The 17,624-nt window shown below is 46.5% G+C and overlaps 2 long non-coding RNA genes across 2 annotated transcripts in view; both read left to right on the top strand.

Annotated features, from left to right (window-relative positions):
* The first annotated feature begins 397 nt into the window (after nt 1-397).
* LOC123577473 lies at nt 398-5,003 on the top strand. The gene is made up of 3 exons (XR_006701861.1): nt 398-1,143; nt 2,187-2,303; nt 4,248-5,003. It is a non-coding gene; the product is annotated as an uncharacterized LOC123577473 (long non-coding RNA).
* A 6,998-nt stretch (nt 5,004-12,001) lies between these two features.
* LOC123576396 overlaps nt 12,002-17,624 on the top strand; it is a 29,383-nt gene continuing 23,760 nt past the window's right edge. The window contains exon 1 of the long non-coding RNA XR_006701362.1: nt 12,002-14,369. This is a non-coding gene — a long non-coding RNA (uncharacterized LOC123576396). The remainder of the gene's footprint in view (nt 14,370-17,624) is intronic.

The following is a 17,624-nucleotide window of genomic DNA, read 5'->3' as shown; positions in this document are numbered from 1 at the left end:
ATATTTAAAATTAGCATTATTTTATATTATATAGTATAAATATTTATATGTAAATACAGTATTGTTATAGCAATATTTAAATATCACATATACAATAAAAATGTATCAGAATATTGTATAGTATTTGTATTATTATCAGAATATATTTTATATATAATATGTAAAAGTGGACATTCTATCACACATTACATAATATTCTGTTATATATCCATATAATCTGTGTTTTTTTAAGTTTATTTATTTTGAGAAAAGGGAGAGCATGTGCAGGGGATGGGCAGAGAGAGAGGGAGACAGAGAATCCCAAGCAGGATTCACAATCAGCAGAGCCCAACTCGGGGCTGGAACTCACCAACCATGAGATCATGACCTGTGCTGAAATCAAGAGTCAGATGGTTAACTGACTGAGCCACCCAGGCAGCCCTATATTCATATAATTTGAATGTTTGTATCAATGATATATATTCTATGTGCTTCTATTAGTACTTTTTTTAACCTAAACTTTATATTTTTCACAGTTTAATTCTATTCTGTGAGATTTCTTGCCTTTTCCAAAGCATGAAGAACTATTTGGGGCCTGTCTTTATAATTCTACTTTTTTTGGCTAATATTCCAAACTAACATAATCTAATTATTGAGTCCTCTAGACCTGAAGTAAAGTAGGGCAATATTCTAGCTGTGTGTCCTTGGGAAAGTTACTTAACCTCTCTCTGCCTCTGATGCTTATCATATTTGTTTGTATAAGGATTAAATGAAATTTAAAAAAAAAAAAAAAAAAGCTTGGTGCCTGGCAAATTGTAAGCCGCTGATCAATGTTAATTCCATTTTGTGATTGCGTGGCCATTATGCAGGCCTCCTCCAGAGCCCCTGACACACTGAAGCAGAGAGAGAGTTCTCTCCTCAGTCTTGTTTGTAGGCCTTCTGGACACAGTGACGACATCCCAGCTATTCTTGTTTTGGACTTGAGTTTTGGAGTCAGTCTAGCACGGCCTCTCTTGCTTGTCAGAGGTCTTATATAAGGAGACCACAAGCCTTGTCCCCTCTTCTCTCTCTTCCTGTGTAGATGGGACATCATTAGAACTGAGAAAATTAAACCACCCTTGATAATACATACTGCCTGAGAAAGAAACTCAGTAAATTACTTTGGTAAGAATCATTCTTTCTCTTGTTGTCACCCTCTTGCTGGTGTCTTGGAGACTCTTGGCCCTGAGCCTGATTTACACAAAGATTTATTCTGACCCAGGAGAGAGGGACTGAAGAAAAGAGGCAGATTTGTAGAACTGGTCCTCAAGACATCACCGTGCCCTCCACTTTTATGCAGTGTTCTGTATTTTCAAGTCAGCTTTGTAATTCAGCTAAGAGAGACTGGATCCCTTAAAAACAAAACAAACCAGGGATACTTGGGTGGCTCGGTCGGTTAAGCGTCTGACTCTTGATTTCGGCTCAGGTCATGATCTCGTGGTTCATGAGATCGAGCCCTGCGTTGGGCTCTGTGCTGAGAGTGTGGAGCCTGCTTGGGATTCTGTCTGTCTGTCTGTCTGTCTGTCTGTCTGTCTGTCTCTCTGCTCTCTCAAAATAAACAAAACCAAAACAACAAGTGGGGGCATGCTCCCATAAGGAGAGTGGGAAGGGACTGTTATTTGTGTAAAAATGACCATAGAATAAAAGACACTGGGGCGTGGAGGGGGGTTTCAAACTGCAGTGTCTGCCTTGTTTACCTGGAAGGAATGCATGAATGAAGGGAGGCACCCGCTGCTCCCAGTCACAGCCCCAAACCCAGTCATGGGCAGAAAAGCACCTTCTAAGTGATTTCCTCTGCTTAAAAATAATCATCAATAATGGATCAATGATGGTTCCCTAAGTTTTGTCTATTTTTTTCTTGAGTGCTGAGGGGAAATTCAGGGAAACTGAACTCGGAAAACATATTCTGTCCATCCATCCATCCATCCACCCTGCATCCATCATTTCTCGTCATTGTTAATTCAGTCAATATTTATTGATTTCAACCATGTGTGAAGCATGGTTCTATACCTCTAATATTTGAATAGAATACAAATAAAAGTAAGGATAGCTAGCATTTATTGATCCTTAACCACGCTCTACGAATTCTTTTAATTGTTCTGCATATACCATTGTATTTCCTCTCTGAAACAGCTTTGTAATATGTCTTGTGATTATCCCCTTTGTAGAGATCAGGAAGCAGACTAAAAGGGATTAAATACCTGCAGAAGATCAATTTGCAAGCGATGGAACTTTGATTCAGTCCCGGTGGTCTGACTCCAGAACCAGAACTGGGGCTAGGGCAGGTGAGTGAGGACCTACGGTGCAAAATTTAAGGAGACGCTCGGTCTCAGGGTGGTATAAACACTGCCCTCGCACGCATGACCTTTAGTGTGAGTGTTTCCTTAAATGATGGGCCCAAGTACATCCACACTCCTCTCACCCTATCTTTTCTGAGCCCTGCCCAGCACCTCCATTTTCAAACACTGCCCTTTGTAGGTGAACTTTCTCTCCACAATGATGCTTTGGAATAGAAAGGTCACACTGTGACCTGAGCTGGCAATGCTGTCACACAAACTTGGAGGTTGAGGGCTGGCGATAACGTGGAAATGAATGAAGTCATAACAAAGCCTTCGTTCACTGCAGTTAGAGGGTTCTTGCTGAAGCACCTGGCATACTTCGGCGGTTTGATAGCCTCTGAGTTGGGATGGGATGTAAATGGATCCCTTGGTAAAACTTACATACTTTAAATAAACTGAAGCCTAAAAGGGTAAAATAATTGTCAAGACTAGAATTGGCAGAAATAAAACTAGATCCATGAATTTCTGAGTCCCTGGTTTCACGAAGTGTGTCTGATTATTGGTCGGGGTTCAGTGAGAGAAATGGAGCCCCTGGGAGGTATATATATGTATATCTTATAGGAATTTGGTTTTACGCAGTTGTGAGATCTGGCTAAACAGCCTCTGTGGGGCTCCTGTCTTCCTGTCTGATGCTGGAGCATAAAGTCTGCATGCGGGCAGTGGAGAAAGGAAGGTGGACGTGACACGGGGAGAAAGGGACAGTCTGGGGCCATGCACTCTGCATCCCCACAGCAATGGACTGGATTCCAAGCCAGCTGTCACTGCTTCCCAATTTCTTCTGGAGGAGAAGCTGGTGTCCTTAGCAAGGAGCTAAGAGCACACTGGCCCAAGACTCGGAGAAGCTGAAGGAGGATCCAGGACAAGGTGGAAGAGTTGTGGGTCTGGCACACCAAGGGTTTGAGCCAGAAGATTAGCAACAGTGTGCCATGAGCTACAAAAACACCTGCCCTGCCCTTCCAAGCATCACAAGCAAAATGACTTCTTTTCTACCCCCCAAGTCGCATACAAAAGATGTGTCCTGACACACCCTGGCTGGGAACATGCAGAGAAGGAAATTCTGGGAAACGGTTCAGTCTAGTCAAGTTGACACATGACAAAGCCCTCACAGTTCACAACTATCCCTCCTTTTTGCCTAACTCAGTCGCTACTATGTGAGCCTGTATGCAGTGCCTCCTAAAACTGAATGCCTTTTCATCTTAGAAAATTTTGAAGAACAAAAGTGCATTTTTGATTTCTGGAATGATGGCAGGAGTCATAGCACTGGAAGCCAACATATTAGGATTAATGTGGCTATAAAGATGAGAAGTCCAACAAAGAGACACTTAGTAGTTGGCCATAACTCTCTCCAAACCAGGAATGTAACCAATCATTGAGAGAGAGAGAGGGATCTTGTGGACCTCAGTTTGATCCTTCATATCTTTTAATAGCCCTGTGACATTTTTGATAATCTGGGATGTATACACAGCACTCTTTTAATAATGGCACATGCGCCATCTTGTGTTGCTGTTAGGACATTGAAAGCCATTCTGTTTTGTAGAACCACTTTGTGTATCTGTGCGACTTCAGTATTACATAAGGAGAAGCTGTTCTGTGAATCAGCGAGTGCCTTTAGGGTGTATTTAGTAAGGGCTTCCATAAGCCAAATTGCACTTTCAAATTACAAATGGAGCAAAAATGGACACCAAATGATCATGCCATTGGAAAACAGACCATGTCCATCTTTGTTTTCAATTGGGAAAATTAGCTGGGGTAGTGACGGTTTTCATAACACACCCATGAGTCCAGGCAAAACCTGAGGTAGGACGACCTGTCCACCTTGGAGGAAGCCAGAGTCACAGGTTATCCCACATAACCAGCGTCTTTCGTTTCAAGCTGGCCATCTGATTCCAGGTCGCCTTATCCAACCAGCAGCAAACCAGTCAGCAGCCTGAAGCAAAATGGTGTGAGAACAACTTTCTAATGACAGCCATCCTAAATGTCACATGCTATTTGCCCAGGTATCATATGTATGATTTCTTTGCTCCCAGCATAAAATTGACCTTTGACTGAGCTATCCAGTGGTGGGTATGAGCCATAAATATGCATCCCAAATTTGATATATGCCATCCGCGGTATAGCGATAAGTAGCATTTTGGAACTTAGGCACTTGTTGGCAGGAATCAATTTGTGGGTTTGTAAAGTTAGCCAATATTTTAATAGTTTGAGGGTATGAAAAAGTCTGGTTATGTCCTGGTAAGTTCCATGTCCTATTGATCATGGGTCAGGAAGAAACATTCTGATTAGTGATAGATTTATCATGAAACATAGTATCATTATGTATTATTTCTGAAATATAAGTATATAGAGAGTGTCAATCAGTGCCTTGTAAAGGGGAAACCCACCAGGGAGGCCCGGATGTACTTGACGTGGGCAAAACTTCACATACCCAACAAGCTGTCTGATTTTGTAGTTCAGCCCCTTGTAGAAAGGAGTTGTCAGCAAAGATAGGTGAAAACAAAGAGAAAATATGCAATCTTCATCATCATCTGGAGAGGAATTTAAGATCTTCTACAGGTGCACAGGAGTAAGAAGACACTTTAGTTTGCTCATTGGTTTCCTGAGTGCTCACACTCTGTTTCTCTTTCTCTCTGAAAAATAAATAAACATTAAAAAAACATTTAAAGTATGGTTAGTTTTCTCTACCTTCCCAGAGGACTGTGGATGCCAGGCTGAACATCGAAAATGTTTAATTTTTAAAAACAATTTTTATGTTTATTTATTTCGAGAGAGAGAGACAGAGCGTGAGCGGAGAAGAGACAGGGAGAGAGGGAGACACAGAATCCGAAGCAGGCTCCAGACTCTGAGCTGGCAGCACAGAGCCCGATGTGGTGCTCAAACTCACGAACCACAAGATCGTGACCTGAGCCAAAGTCGGACACTTAATCGGCTGAGCCACTCAGGCGCCCCTGAAAATATTTAATTTTTAAAGCTTGTGCTATTGTTGAGTTTTTGCTCAGTAGAAGGACCATTGTCACTTTGGAAGGATTGTGGAAGGCCAAATCTAGGAATAATTTCTCACAACAAAACTTTGGTTACTTTCATGGCTCTTTCAGTTTTTTTGCGGAAAGGCCTCAATCCATCCAGCGAAAGTACCCACAAACATGAGTAGGAACTTACAGCCTTTGCAAGGAGGCATTTGTGTGAAACCAAGCTGCCAGCCCTCTCCTGGATATGATCCACGCCTTTGGATTGGTTTCAGACGTGGGGGAGGGTGGAATGTGCCTCCCGGATTTTTACTAGGACACAAACAATACAGGATCAGCAGACCTGTTTCTTGTAGTCGTTAAGTTTACTCCATCAAATATATTTTTAATTAGAAGCTTTCAAGCATTTTTGCCCAAATGAGTAGCCTGGTGTAAACCCCGTATTACCTTCCATTGGTTATTTTTGAGTATAAAGACTTTCCCTTCATTAGTAACAAGCCAGTCCCGTGCATTTTTGCAATATCCTCGTTCCAGGGCTATGCGAATTTCCTGGTCTGAATAGACTGAAAAGTCTATGGACTTTTTTGGCGTTGAGGCTGGTATCAAACTTAATATTTGTTTATTTTGTGCTGCCTGTTTGGCCGCACAGTCTGCCAGATTGCTTCCTTAAATTCTAAGGTCATGTCCTTTGGATGTCCTTCAAGGTGAATTACAACTACCTCCTTTGGTAGGTGGACCACCTCAAGAAGAGTAATGATTTCAGGCCCATATTTGATTGGGGAGTTATGGCTTGATAACACTCCCCTTTCTTTCCAGGTTGCTCCACCGGGAAGGTGGCACCAGAAAAGCATATTTGGAATCAGTATAAATATTCATTGTCAGGCCTTTTGCCAGTTGAAGAGCATGAGTTAAGTGCTATTAATTCAGCCTTTTGAGCAGAGGTTTTTACTGGAAGGGTTTTTGCCTCAATGGCCTTAATTAAACTGTAGTCTGTCCAGCTTTTCTCTCTCCCTTATCGATGAGGCTACTGCTGTTATGCCCAGAAGTCGTGATCCCCAAAGACCACTAGGGAGCCGAGTCGAGTCCGATGCAAAAGCAAAAGAGCCTTTATTCGAGCTAGCTCGAGCTCAATCCCCTACCTGCACCGACACAGCGGTGAGATACCGGGGAGAGAGAGCGAGTTTCAAAAGGACAAAGGTTTTATTGGGGCCTAGGGGCAGTTGGTGAGGTAACGGCTGTGGCCTCAGCCGATTGGCTGGGGAAGGGTCCGAGTCCTGTTAGGCAGGTGAGCTGGTGGGTTACTCAAGGGGAGGAGGTGTGGTCAAGGTGAAGGACACAGAACAAGATGGAGTCGGCTGGCGTAGGCCCGCCCTTTCACCACCATCAGTAATCCCACTGTCATCTACATTTTCAGTAGGGGAATCTTTGAAGTCTGATCGGGTGGAATAAACAAGATGAAAAATCTGTGAGTGGTCACGGTCTCACCCAGGAGAATGGTGGTCAGGCCCGGGCATCAGGGTATCTGGGTTCAAAGTTGGACAGGTTGTAAGTATTATTTCCGGAGTATCTAAAAGCACAGCCTGGTATTTAGGAAGTGGGCGTCCCACCATCCATTGGTGGCCCTTGGTCTCTAGGACACCCTGGACCTGATGTGGAGTCATACTGTCAGGGGCTTGTCCCATGGTAAGTTCTGAAGCTTCTTCTCCCAGGAGAGCTGTTGCAGTCACTGCTGGAAGACAGGCTGGCCACCCTTGAGCTACATTGTCAAGTGACTTTGAAAACTAGTTCACGGGTCTTGTTTCCTTTCCTCACTTCTGGGTAAGAGCCCCCAAAGCTTGTCCCTGTGTTTCTGCTACTTGTGAGGTGGAAGGTTTTTCTAAGTTTGGTAAAGCCGAGTTCAGCTTTTAACATTTGAAAGGCCGTCCGCTGGGCTTTAAGTCCCAAGTAAAGCTTCCTCCTCAAGGCCTTTAATTCATACAATGGTTTGGCTAAGAGCCCAAATCCAGGAATCTGAGGGCAGCAAAAAATCTGCCAATACCTAGGAAAGTACGGGGTTGTTTTTCTTTAGGTTGGGGTACAAGATCTAATATAGCCTTTTTCCTGTCATTAGATGGGGTACGGTGACCTGGTGTTAGCGCATTTCCCAAATATTGTACTTTCTGTTTATATATTTGCACCTTTTTAGGGGAGACGTGATACCCTCTGTCTGCCAAGAAATTAAGTAAAGTTAGAATTGTTATCAGACATTTCTTTTATGGGACTACAGATTAAAATATCATCCACATATTGAACTATAGTCCCTTGAGGCAGGGAGATATCACCAAGACATTAAAAAAATTTTTTTTTAACATCAGAGACAGAACACGAGCAGGGGAGGGGAAGAGAGAGAGGGAGACACAGAATCTGAAGCAGGCTCCAGGCTCTGAGCTGTCAGCACGGCAACATCATGACCTGAGCTTAACTGACTGAGCCACCCAGGCACCCCTTACTTATTGGGCTTTAAGAGCCCATCCTGGGACATCGCAATCCCAGACCTGTGGATTTACTTCCTTGCAGATATTAGAAGGGATGTCAGGGTAAGGTTTTAGCTCTCCGGGTGTGGAAGAGTACAAGCTGTCCCCTTCTTTTGTAAGAACAAACCTGCTTCCCAGGTTATACGTTAAGTCTCATCCAAGTAATGGCATGGGACAAGATGGAAGGATTAGAAAAACATGAGTAACTGATTGACTTTGATATTTACAGGTCAAAGGCATTGTCTGACAGCACGATTTAGTTTCCCTTTCTGTGCCAACAATTTCATGGTTACAAAGACAAGTAGGGCCAGAGTCCTGAGTAAGAACAGAGTGAGTGGCTCCTGTATCGATAAGAAAGTTGGCAAACTCACCTTCCACATCCAGGGTAACCCAGGGCTCTGATGTCAAAGGGAGTGGGACCAGCCTCAGGGCCACCACCACGTCATGCCGGACCCCAGGCTCCTGCTCTCCAGCAGGGAAGTGAGTTCCTGTCCTCCCCTCTCTCTGGAGATGAGGACAGTCTCTCTTCCAAAGTCCTTTTTTTCTCACAGACAGGACATGGTCCTGGGGGAAAGCATTTTTTCGGACATTCTTTTCTTTGATGTCCAATTTGGCCACACCCATAGCATGGGGCCTTACCTGATCCTTGGTGTGATACTGGCTTTTTCTTCAGCCCCTGGTGAGTCTGGTGTTGTGGGGAATCCACAATAGTGGCAGCCAATACTTGAGCCCATATTTTACCCTGCAATTTAGCTCTCCAGTCCTTTTCTTGTTTTAAGACCACATCTCTATCATTAAAGACTCCGGTCACTACTTCTACTAGGCACTGCGTTGGGGGTTGAGGGCCTACAGCCATTTTAGTCAGTTTTTGGCAGATGTCAGGTGCTTCTAAAATGCACCTGTTACTTATAAAATGCATGCTTAGTATAGTTTCCCTTCAGGTGAGGTTGGGTCCAGACGCTGAAATAGAGCTGGATTGTCATCAGTTACTTGACTAACTTCCTGAATTTTACCAAAGTTTACAGGTTTAGAGAATTTTTTTTTCATCCCTTCTATTAAACAAATGATCCTATGACCTCATCTCTCCCTTCCCTGTCTACTAGCCTCTTGGTAATTCCAGTGTGGTTCAGTATTTGGGACAGCAGCGCCCCCTACAGGATAACCTTTCCTATCTCTTGTTGACAGATTATCCGTGAACTCTTGAGCCGCTGCACAGTTATGGTTCTTCTCCTCAGGGGTGCAACAATGAGTTATTATGTTATATATATTGCCAGATCAAATCAAACATAATAGATAATTGTTGAAAGCCCTCAATAAATTGAGAAGGGTTTTCAGAATATCATCCTAATTGTTGTTTTATCTAAGCTGGTTCTGCCATGGAGAACAGGATGAGGACTCTGATTGTGCCATGTGTTTCTCCATTAGCAACCTCCCTAAGAGGTTGCATTCCAAACTTAGGTGGGATTCCTGGAAGATACGGCATCCTGCTCCTGATGTGTCCATCTGGGCTGGGAGCAGAGGGGTCTTGGGGTTTATAAGGAGGAGGGACAGCAACAGAGCCAGTGTCCTCTTTGTCTGGACTGGCCAGTGATTCCTCCAGTAGGAGGAAGGGACCTATTTAGACAGTCATCATCTAGTTTGTCCAGAGGGGGCTTATCAACCTGGTTGGTGGTTAGACACATTCTGCGAAGGCCTTTAGATCGGGATCCTGATTTAGGGCCATGAAGGTCTGGTCATAGGGCACCTCAGTCCATTTTCCCTGCGTCTTGCAGAAGAGATCTAAGTGATAGATCGTACTGAAGCTTAATGTCCCACTAATGGGCCATTTTTCCTCAACTCCTAGGAGTACTGAGGCCATGCAATGTTACAGAGCAGATCAATTTTTTTGTTCTTAGATCTTGCAATCTGAATTGATTCCAGTGAGTTAAAAGGCATTACAAGGGAGAGTCCTGGGGGACTGAAGGAAAAGATCCCATGCTCCTAGAAAAGTAGGGAAAGTCCATTACCAAAAATCCGCCCTCCCCCCCCCCCCCCCCCCCGCAACTACTGGGTGGTATCTCATGCAGGATATGTCAGAGGTTCCTGGTGTCAAAGAGACCCAAGGTGTCCCTTGAATGAAATTACTATTGACCATCATCCTGCTGTAAAGGGCCTGTAGGAGGGATGCTAGCTAGAACCCCTATGCTTCCCCACTGTATCCTGGGCTACAAATGGGTGCCAGTGAAGACCAAAATACTATCATTTGCCTTGCCTTGAAGACTTGCCATTTTTAACCCATGAGAAAGACTAGAAAAGTTTTACAAAGGGAAATTACCCCATTTTGTAATCTAGTCAGTAGGGCACACTGATGGAAAACAGTAAGGACAGAAATCCATCATGATCTAAGCGACATTCCAACACATGTAGTGTTTATCGCCAGCTTCTCTAGGAAACGGTCCCCGGGTGGGTTTTAATTCAGTCAGGTATGGGTTTCGGCCGGCTCTGAGTGGCGGTCTGGAGGCAGAAGTGGCTAGACCAGGGATGTGGAGGGGATCACATTAGACCAACGAGGAGGAAACCTCACTTGGGAGTCTTAAGATAAGCAGCCGACCTGGTGACTTAGGTGGCTGTCCCTTGCTCAAGACAGACAACTTTATATAAAGACAGGAGTAAAGAGAGGGCATCAAGTTTTGGGGTCTTATTACCATTCTGGCCAGGGTACTAATTTCCAGCCAAAAGGTGGGCTTTCTCCTCCCCGTAGAGTAGCCATGGGCTAGAGGATTGCAGCCTGAGTCAAAGTGTTCCAATAAGACTATACTCGTTAAAAAGCCCCTGAAGTCAAAGTAAAGGAAGAGAAGAGGAATTACTCACCAAGTTTACACCGAAGCTCAGAGTCCAGATGATAAAACTCAGGCCTCTCCCACAACTGGGTGCCAAACTGATGTGGTTGGGAGTGGGGTTCTGAAGCCAATGGCCAACAAAGAATTCTTGAGGTGTTTTCGGTGCAAAAAGATAGTTTTTATTATAGCATGGGAACAGGACCCAGGGACAGAAAGAGCTACATTATATGTGTGAGGGGTGAGTGATTATGGAAGATTTTCTATCCTATGGAGGGGAGGGTGATGTTAGGGCTCCAGGAAATTGAGTCTTTAGGTCTCTGGAGGTCTGGCTACTGATAAGATTGCTTTTTTTCTTATAAATCATTAAGACAGTTGTAAACTGGTGGAGATGAATCCCGCATGGCTGTGATCTCTATCAGCTAACCGTTTGTTTTTCCCTTTCCTTTGTTCTTGGGCAGCAGCCGGGATTGCCTGAGGAGTGTCACACGTAGATCCACCTGGGGGTGGTGGGGGGGGGTTACGGGATGTTAGCTTGTGATTTGCCCTCAGCTTGCCTTCTGCTCCCTCATCACTAGAACAGACGCATCGCACTGCCTGTTTGCACAGACTCCCCACCGCTGGCTCAGCAGCCCCTGGAGACTCCCCTTAGTTGGGGCGAGCGGTGCACACTCCAGGGGGTGCTGAGAGAACCACACGCCCTCTCCTAAGACTGCTGTCTGCAGTTGCACTGTCTGCACCAAACATGTGCTCCAACTGGACAGGGGGCCAGTTTCCCCGCCGCTCCCTGAACACCCTCCTGAACTTTCTGGCCTCTGGGCTTTGGCTCCTGCCAGCCTCTGCCCCCTCCCCTGGTAGCTGGCCACTGAAAAGCCTCCTGTTCTTCCTGGTCTATGGCACTCAGGCCACACCTCTTTAATAACAACTGCTTCCTGTTGTTCTGGGGCTGGCCTTTCAAGGCCATGTCACAGCTCCTCTGTCTGATGGCACCTTGTCTCAGCCCTCCACCCCCCAGCCAGTGGGCTACTGCTCCCTGAAACTGCTCTGATAAATCTGTACAGGAATTACTGCCTTATTGCTCTCGGTGATAATAACAGCTACTCTTTCGGAGAGATTACTATGTGCTAGTAGCCGTGCTAATCACCTGGACGCTTTGTGAAACTGATGCCTTTCCGGGGCGCCTGGGTGGCTCAGTCGGTTGAGCGTCGACTTCAGCTCAGGTCATGATCTTGTGGCTCATGAGTTCAAGCCCCGCCTCGGGCTCTGTGCTGACAGCTCAATGCCTGGAGCCTGCTTCGGATTCTGTGTCTCCCTCTCTCTCTGCCCCTCCCCTGCTCATGCTCATGCTCTGTCTCTGTCTCTCTCTCAAAAATAAATAAACATCTAGAGAAACTAAAAATAAAATGATGCCTTTCCATTTTCATGATGCCCAGGAGCAGATATATAGGCAGATGAAGGGCCCAGACCTCACACTTTTCTAGGTCCCTCACCAGCAGCGTGGCAGTTCCATTTACACAAGGGTAGGTCAACCAGCCAAAGAGATCTGAAACTTGCATCCGTGGGGTCGCCCCAGGGTCCCAGAAGGGGGAGAGCAAACCCTTTCTGCTGCCCAGAGCAGCATTTCTTTGGAGGGACAGTGTGGGATTGGGCTGCCAGAGTGGTGCCGGCTTACTTGGGAAGACCCATGTTGTTTATCTACACGGGGCACCCGCACAAATGTTTGCCTCCGGCCTACAAAGCCTAGGGATGACCCTGCCTCTAAGGCCAGCCTGGTTATGATTGCCCTTTTATAGATGAGAAGATTGAGGCTTAGGGAAGCTGAGAAATCCTCCCCAAAATCTCCCAGGAGAGCTGAAACTTGCATATTATCTTTGACGCCAGAATGCAAGCTCTTCGCTCACCCACGACACTGTCCTTCTCTTCCTTTACAATTTCAACGTGTGCCCTCTCTCCCCAGGTCTCCTGTGGGCAGAGGCAGTGTGCCGGACCCCTGTGATTTCCTGGTCTGCCTGGCACGGCACCATGCACGTGATAGCTCGGGAACGGCAGTACTTGATCGAAAAGCTAGAGCATTCCCCCATAGTTAAAGTCAACCCGGTGAGATTTCCTGATCTCCAGGATTCTTAACTGCTCCATGGTGCTCTGTGCTGGCTGCCATAGCAAACCATCCCCAGCATGGTCGCTCGAAGCCACGGACATGTATTCACTTAGTTCTAGAGGCCACAAGCCAGAATCAAGGGTGTTGTGGAGCCAGACTCCCTCCGAAGCCTCTTGGGGAGAATCCATCCCTGCCTCTCGTAGTGTCTGGTGGCTCCCGGTGTTATTGGACCTGTGGCTGCATTATCCGGTCTCCGCCTCCACTTCCCCATGGTCTCCTTCCTGTGTGGCCCTGCGTCTTCTCCTTTTCTGTCACAAGGACACTGTCATTGGATTTAGGGCTTAGCCTAACCCCGAGATAATCTCAAGACCTTTAAGTTGGAGAAAAATAAAACATAGTAGCTCCAGGCACCGCACTCATACTTCATCTCATTCTCACAAACACTGTGCAAAGTCAGGCGTTATTAGTCCCATTTTAAAGATGGGAAATGTGAGACTCTGAGAAGCTGTCCAAAGTTTTAGAGCTAGAAACTCACAAATGTGGCCAGGTTTACATAGCATAGTCCTCACATCCTTCTCCCTTCCTCCCTCCCTTCCTTCCTCCCTCCCTCCTTTCCTTCCTTCCTTCCTTCCTTCCTTCCTTCCTTCCTTCCTTCCTTCCATAAATATTGAATAACTACTGCATGTGAAGAACGATTCTAGGTGTTGAAGATACAAAAAACAAAAACAAAAATCTCTGCATGAGGCTGGTATTCTAATGGGAGAGACAGACATTAAGCCATCATGTAAAATGCATTGTAATTTGAATGATGACATTGCTATGGAAAAGTTTTAAAGCAACGTGCGTACCTTGTTTGGACTTTTATTCAAACTTATCCACTGTAACAAGACATCTTTCAGATAACAGGGAAATTTGAATATGAACTGGTATGTGATACTGTTAATTTGTTACATCTGAGGATGTCATGGTAGCTATGTTTCTAAAATGTAACTAATTGAAAGACGCGGGCTGAAATATTTGTGGATAAACCAAGATTGCAAAAATGTGGCTGATGATCGATGTGCGAGGATAGATTCCTACCGAAGGGCCTTTACACTCTTCTAATTTTGTAGATATTTGAAAACTTCCATAATATAAAGTTTTGGATAGGAGTGGCAGGTAAGACATGTAAGAGATGTTGTAAGACCCCAACAGGTAGATGAGGTGTTACAGCAAAGGCTTGCATGAGGCGTGGAAGGAGCCATGTGACTCTCGGAATGTTCCAGGCAGAAGTGGGAGGTAGGCAGAGCTCTGAGGTGTGAGGTGTGAGGAGGCAGGGCTCCACCCCAAAGAAACTGGGCTAAACCGTAAATAGGAAATGAAAATACGACAGCCATAGCTTCCCCTCAGCTTTATAGATGTTAATAATGTATTTTATTGTGTGTTATGTAACAGGACATTTTCACCCAGTATCACAACACTACGTAAGTTGTGGAATCATTTGAGACCAGTCCTTCAGACTTTAAAAAGGAATTGAAATTTTGAGTGTAGACATCACGACTCTTCAAAAGCCGAAAACAGTGGCCGATTTTCAAACTAGAAAAGGCCACTGAAGGATCCTACAGGTTTTAACATCTAATAAGGTAAGGGTAATTTGCTAGAACCCACAGAGTCAAAAAGCTCTTTGGGGTCCTTAACATTTGTAAAAGCCTGAGGGATTTTTGAGACCAAAAAATGAGAAAATCACTGTGGATTATCCTCCGCCTTGACAGGTCCGTTTCTTCCTATGACCTCACACGGAGCTATTGTTTTAAGAATTCCAAGGACCAAACCCGTTTCCTGGCTGGGCTTGACCCTTGTAGATCAGGAAGCAGCTTTTCAATGACCTGAGGGACTTTAACCAAAATAAGCTGTTTCCTCCTCAGTGTTTTTTTTTTTTTTTTTTGGTCTGGTGGTTATTTACTTACTTTTTCTTTTTCTCATTTTTTCTATTTTTCATTTCTAAATTCTCCTTCATTATTTTCTTTTTCTTTCTTCTTAGTTTGTTAGTATTTATTTGCTTATTTGTTTTTTTGGTCTGGCGTTGTGTTTTTGATTCTGCCATAAAGACAAGTTCATTAGGTGAACTTTGAACTGATTCAGACCAAACTCCTCACCAGCTTTTCCCAAATGTAAGGGGACCTCAGGACACCCTGAACTCCAATTGCAGTGAACATCCGACACAGCGACACATTTGAAGGATGGAGGCTGAAGAAACACTCTTACTAGGAAGGGTGCTAGTGGAGGGGAGGTGTGTGAGCACCTAGCGACTTCTGGTGGGAAGGAAAAGGGGTGAAGGCCGATGCCTTCTGGTGCAAGCAGTCACCAGAACTATATTGTCCATAGAGATTTAAAGGCAGAAAACGCACTTTTGGGTGCTAGCATGAATATCAAGATTGCATACTTTGGCTTTAGTGGCAAACACATCTTTTACAATAAGCTGCATACCCTCTGTGGCAGCCCCTCCCTGCCCCCCCCCACCCCCCATGCTGCCTCCAGAGCTCTTCCAGGGTCCAAAGTACAACCTGGTGGGATGTATGGAGTCTGGAAGTCATCCAGTATACATTGGTCAATGGATTCCTGCCTTTGAAGGACAGAAACTCAAAGAGCCCCGGGAGGGGTACTGAGTGGAATATATCCCATTGAGTTCTAGTCAATGGAATGTGACAATCTGCTCGAGAAATTTCTCATTCTCAATCCCAGCAAGAGAGGAACTTTGGAGCAAATTGGGAAGGCTCCGTGGATTATTGTGGATCATGAATACGAGGAACTAACACCCTGCATGGAGCCAATCTCCGACTACCAGGGCCCTCGGCAGACTGAATTCGGGGTGTTCGTGGGTTACACGTGGAAGGAGAGACCCAGGACTCACTGACAGGCCAGAAGTGCAATGGGGAAGTGGCCACGTATCTGCTCCTGCGTTATAAGAGATCCGAGCCTGAGGGCTATGCCACCACTCTGAAGCCTGAGCCTTCAGCCGTTTTAACCAACAGCCGCTGTCCTCACCATCCACCAAGGTACAGCATGGGCTCTTTGCCAGCCACAGGCTGCACAATTTCAGCAGCCAGCCCTTCCCACCCTAACTGAGATTACTCTGAGATCACTCAGAGGAGCCAGGCAGATCCTGAGGAGGCTCAGGGGACAGGGTGCCAGCTCCCTACCCAGCTTGCAGGGAAAGAAGACCCCTGCCCCTCCCCCCACCCCCGCCCCTCCTGCCCCCACCGCCAACAGTGACCTCTCCACCAGCATAGATCAGAGCAGGAACTCCTCGCTTTTGGGGAGAGCTAGCCTTGGCCGGGCCAGAATGGCAAAGACAGACGCACTGTGTCAGGTTCCCACGGCTTCTGCCTCTGCCACCCCTCCCAGACCCCTTGGGGTCTCCCAGCACCCCTGCTCCAGGAGCCCAAGCTGCACCCCACAGAGAGCGCCTGGAGGATCCACCACCCAGCAAAACCCCCGCTGTGTTTTGGTGGCTTCTCATCTACCCACAATGTCAGCGGGGGTGGTGGAGACCCGGGGGTGTCCGTAGGGACCTCCAGCGCCCAGACAGATGCTTTGCCCTAAGGTGAGACCTTCGCCTCTCCCCACGGCAAGGGCCACTGCTCGCGGGGGACCGCTGGGAGCTTCTCCGGGAAGTCCAAGTTCAAATCTGCAGGCAGAAATCTTTGTCCAAGGTTTTCCAGAACAAGACTCCAATGAACCTGAAAGCAAAGACAGAGGGAAAGCACTTCCCTCTCACCTGGCGGGCAGCTGAGGCAGCGATGCAGAAATGAAACGAGTTTCCAGTGGCCAAGCCACACCCACTACACTTCAGGTGGGGGATGAAGGATCATCAGCTCTATGGAGCCCAATGAGCTGACGTGGGAGACAGGCTAGTGATTCACGCAGACCAACGCCAGAGCAGCTGCGGCAGGCCTGGGCTGCCCAGAACCTTCCAGGACGGCCTCCCCACCCCGGGGCAGAGCTTTGCCTCCAGAACCATGACTGCCCCAGGGGACAAGGGGAGTCGCCTGGCCGCTGCAGGCCACGCTCTGCCCACCTAGACCAAACCACAGCCAGGTCCTGAGTGTTTCCCTGGAGCATGAACCCCTCTCCTGTCCTTCTCTGGCTTCTCTTCTGCCTTGCGGGGGAGGGGAGATGACACTGTGAGGTAAACAAATACAATTCCGGCAAGGACAGCCAGCAGCTACTTGCTGGAGCTTGCTGAAGGCAGTGAGCCACCATCCCTGGCAGAGACTCGAGGCAGCAGGGCACTGGGAACACTTACTGGGGAAAAGGCAAGACTCCACACCATGCTGGTTGGAGACTGTTGGCCGCGGGAAGCTGGAGGAGGGCTAAAGAGAGCAGGACACCTTATGTGACTGTCTGGGGAGCAAATGTAGCTTTCTGTCGCTGGCCCTGAGTTGGGAGTGTGAATACAGGGAGGAAAACAAAACAGGGGCAGTCACTGATCTAAGTTCTGGTGCCTGTTGCTTTCCTGGATTAAGGGGCCCAAAGTGGTCACCAATTTCAGGTTGCAGATTAATGGAGCCACAAATCAATGAAGACCTATAACTCTGGACACGTCTTCCTCCGGGGAAAATTAACATCCAGGGAACAACCTTTGAAAGCTCTTCCACCTGGAGGAATCCCCATAACCCTTCAGAACCATCCTGGAATAGGGCTGGGGTGCTGCAGTTGTCTACTTTTGGGGACACTGGCACATCGTGCAGAACCATGTATCAACTGGCCCAAATAGTCTCTTCCTTGGTCAACTAGTCACACGGAACTCCCCACGAGGACATAAGTAATGACCAAAAAAGAAGAGGGTGTATTAGGAGTGTGGGTTGTGGGATCTTGCTCGTGGGACTTATTTTGCC

This window comes from Leopardus geoffroyi, chromosome D2 (assembly GCF_018350155.1).
Source record: "Leopardus geoffroyi isolate Oge1 chromosome D2, O.geoffroyi_Oge1_pat1.0, whole genome shotgun sequence".
NCBI lineage: Eukaryota > Metazoa > Chordata > Mammalia > Carnivora > Felidae > Leopardus > Leopardus geoffroyi.
This window is presented reverse-complemented; position numbering and strand designations above follow the sequence as displayed.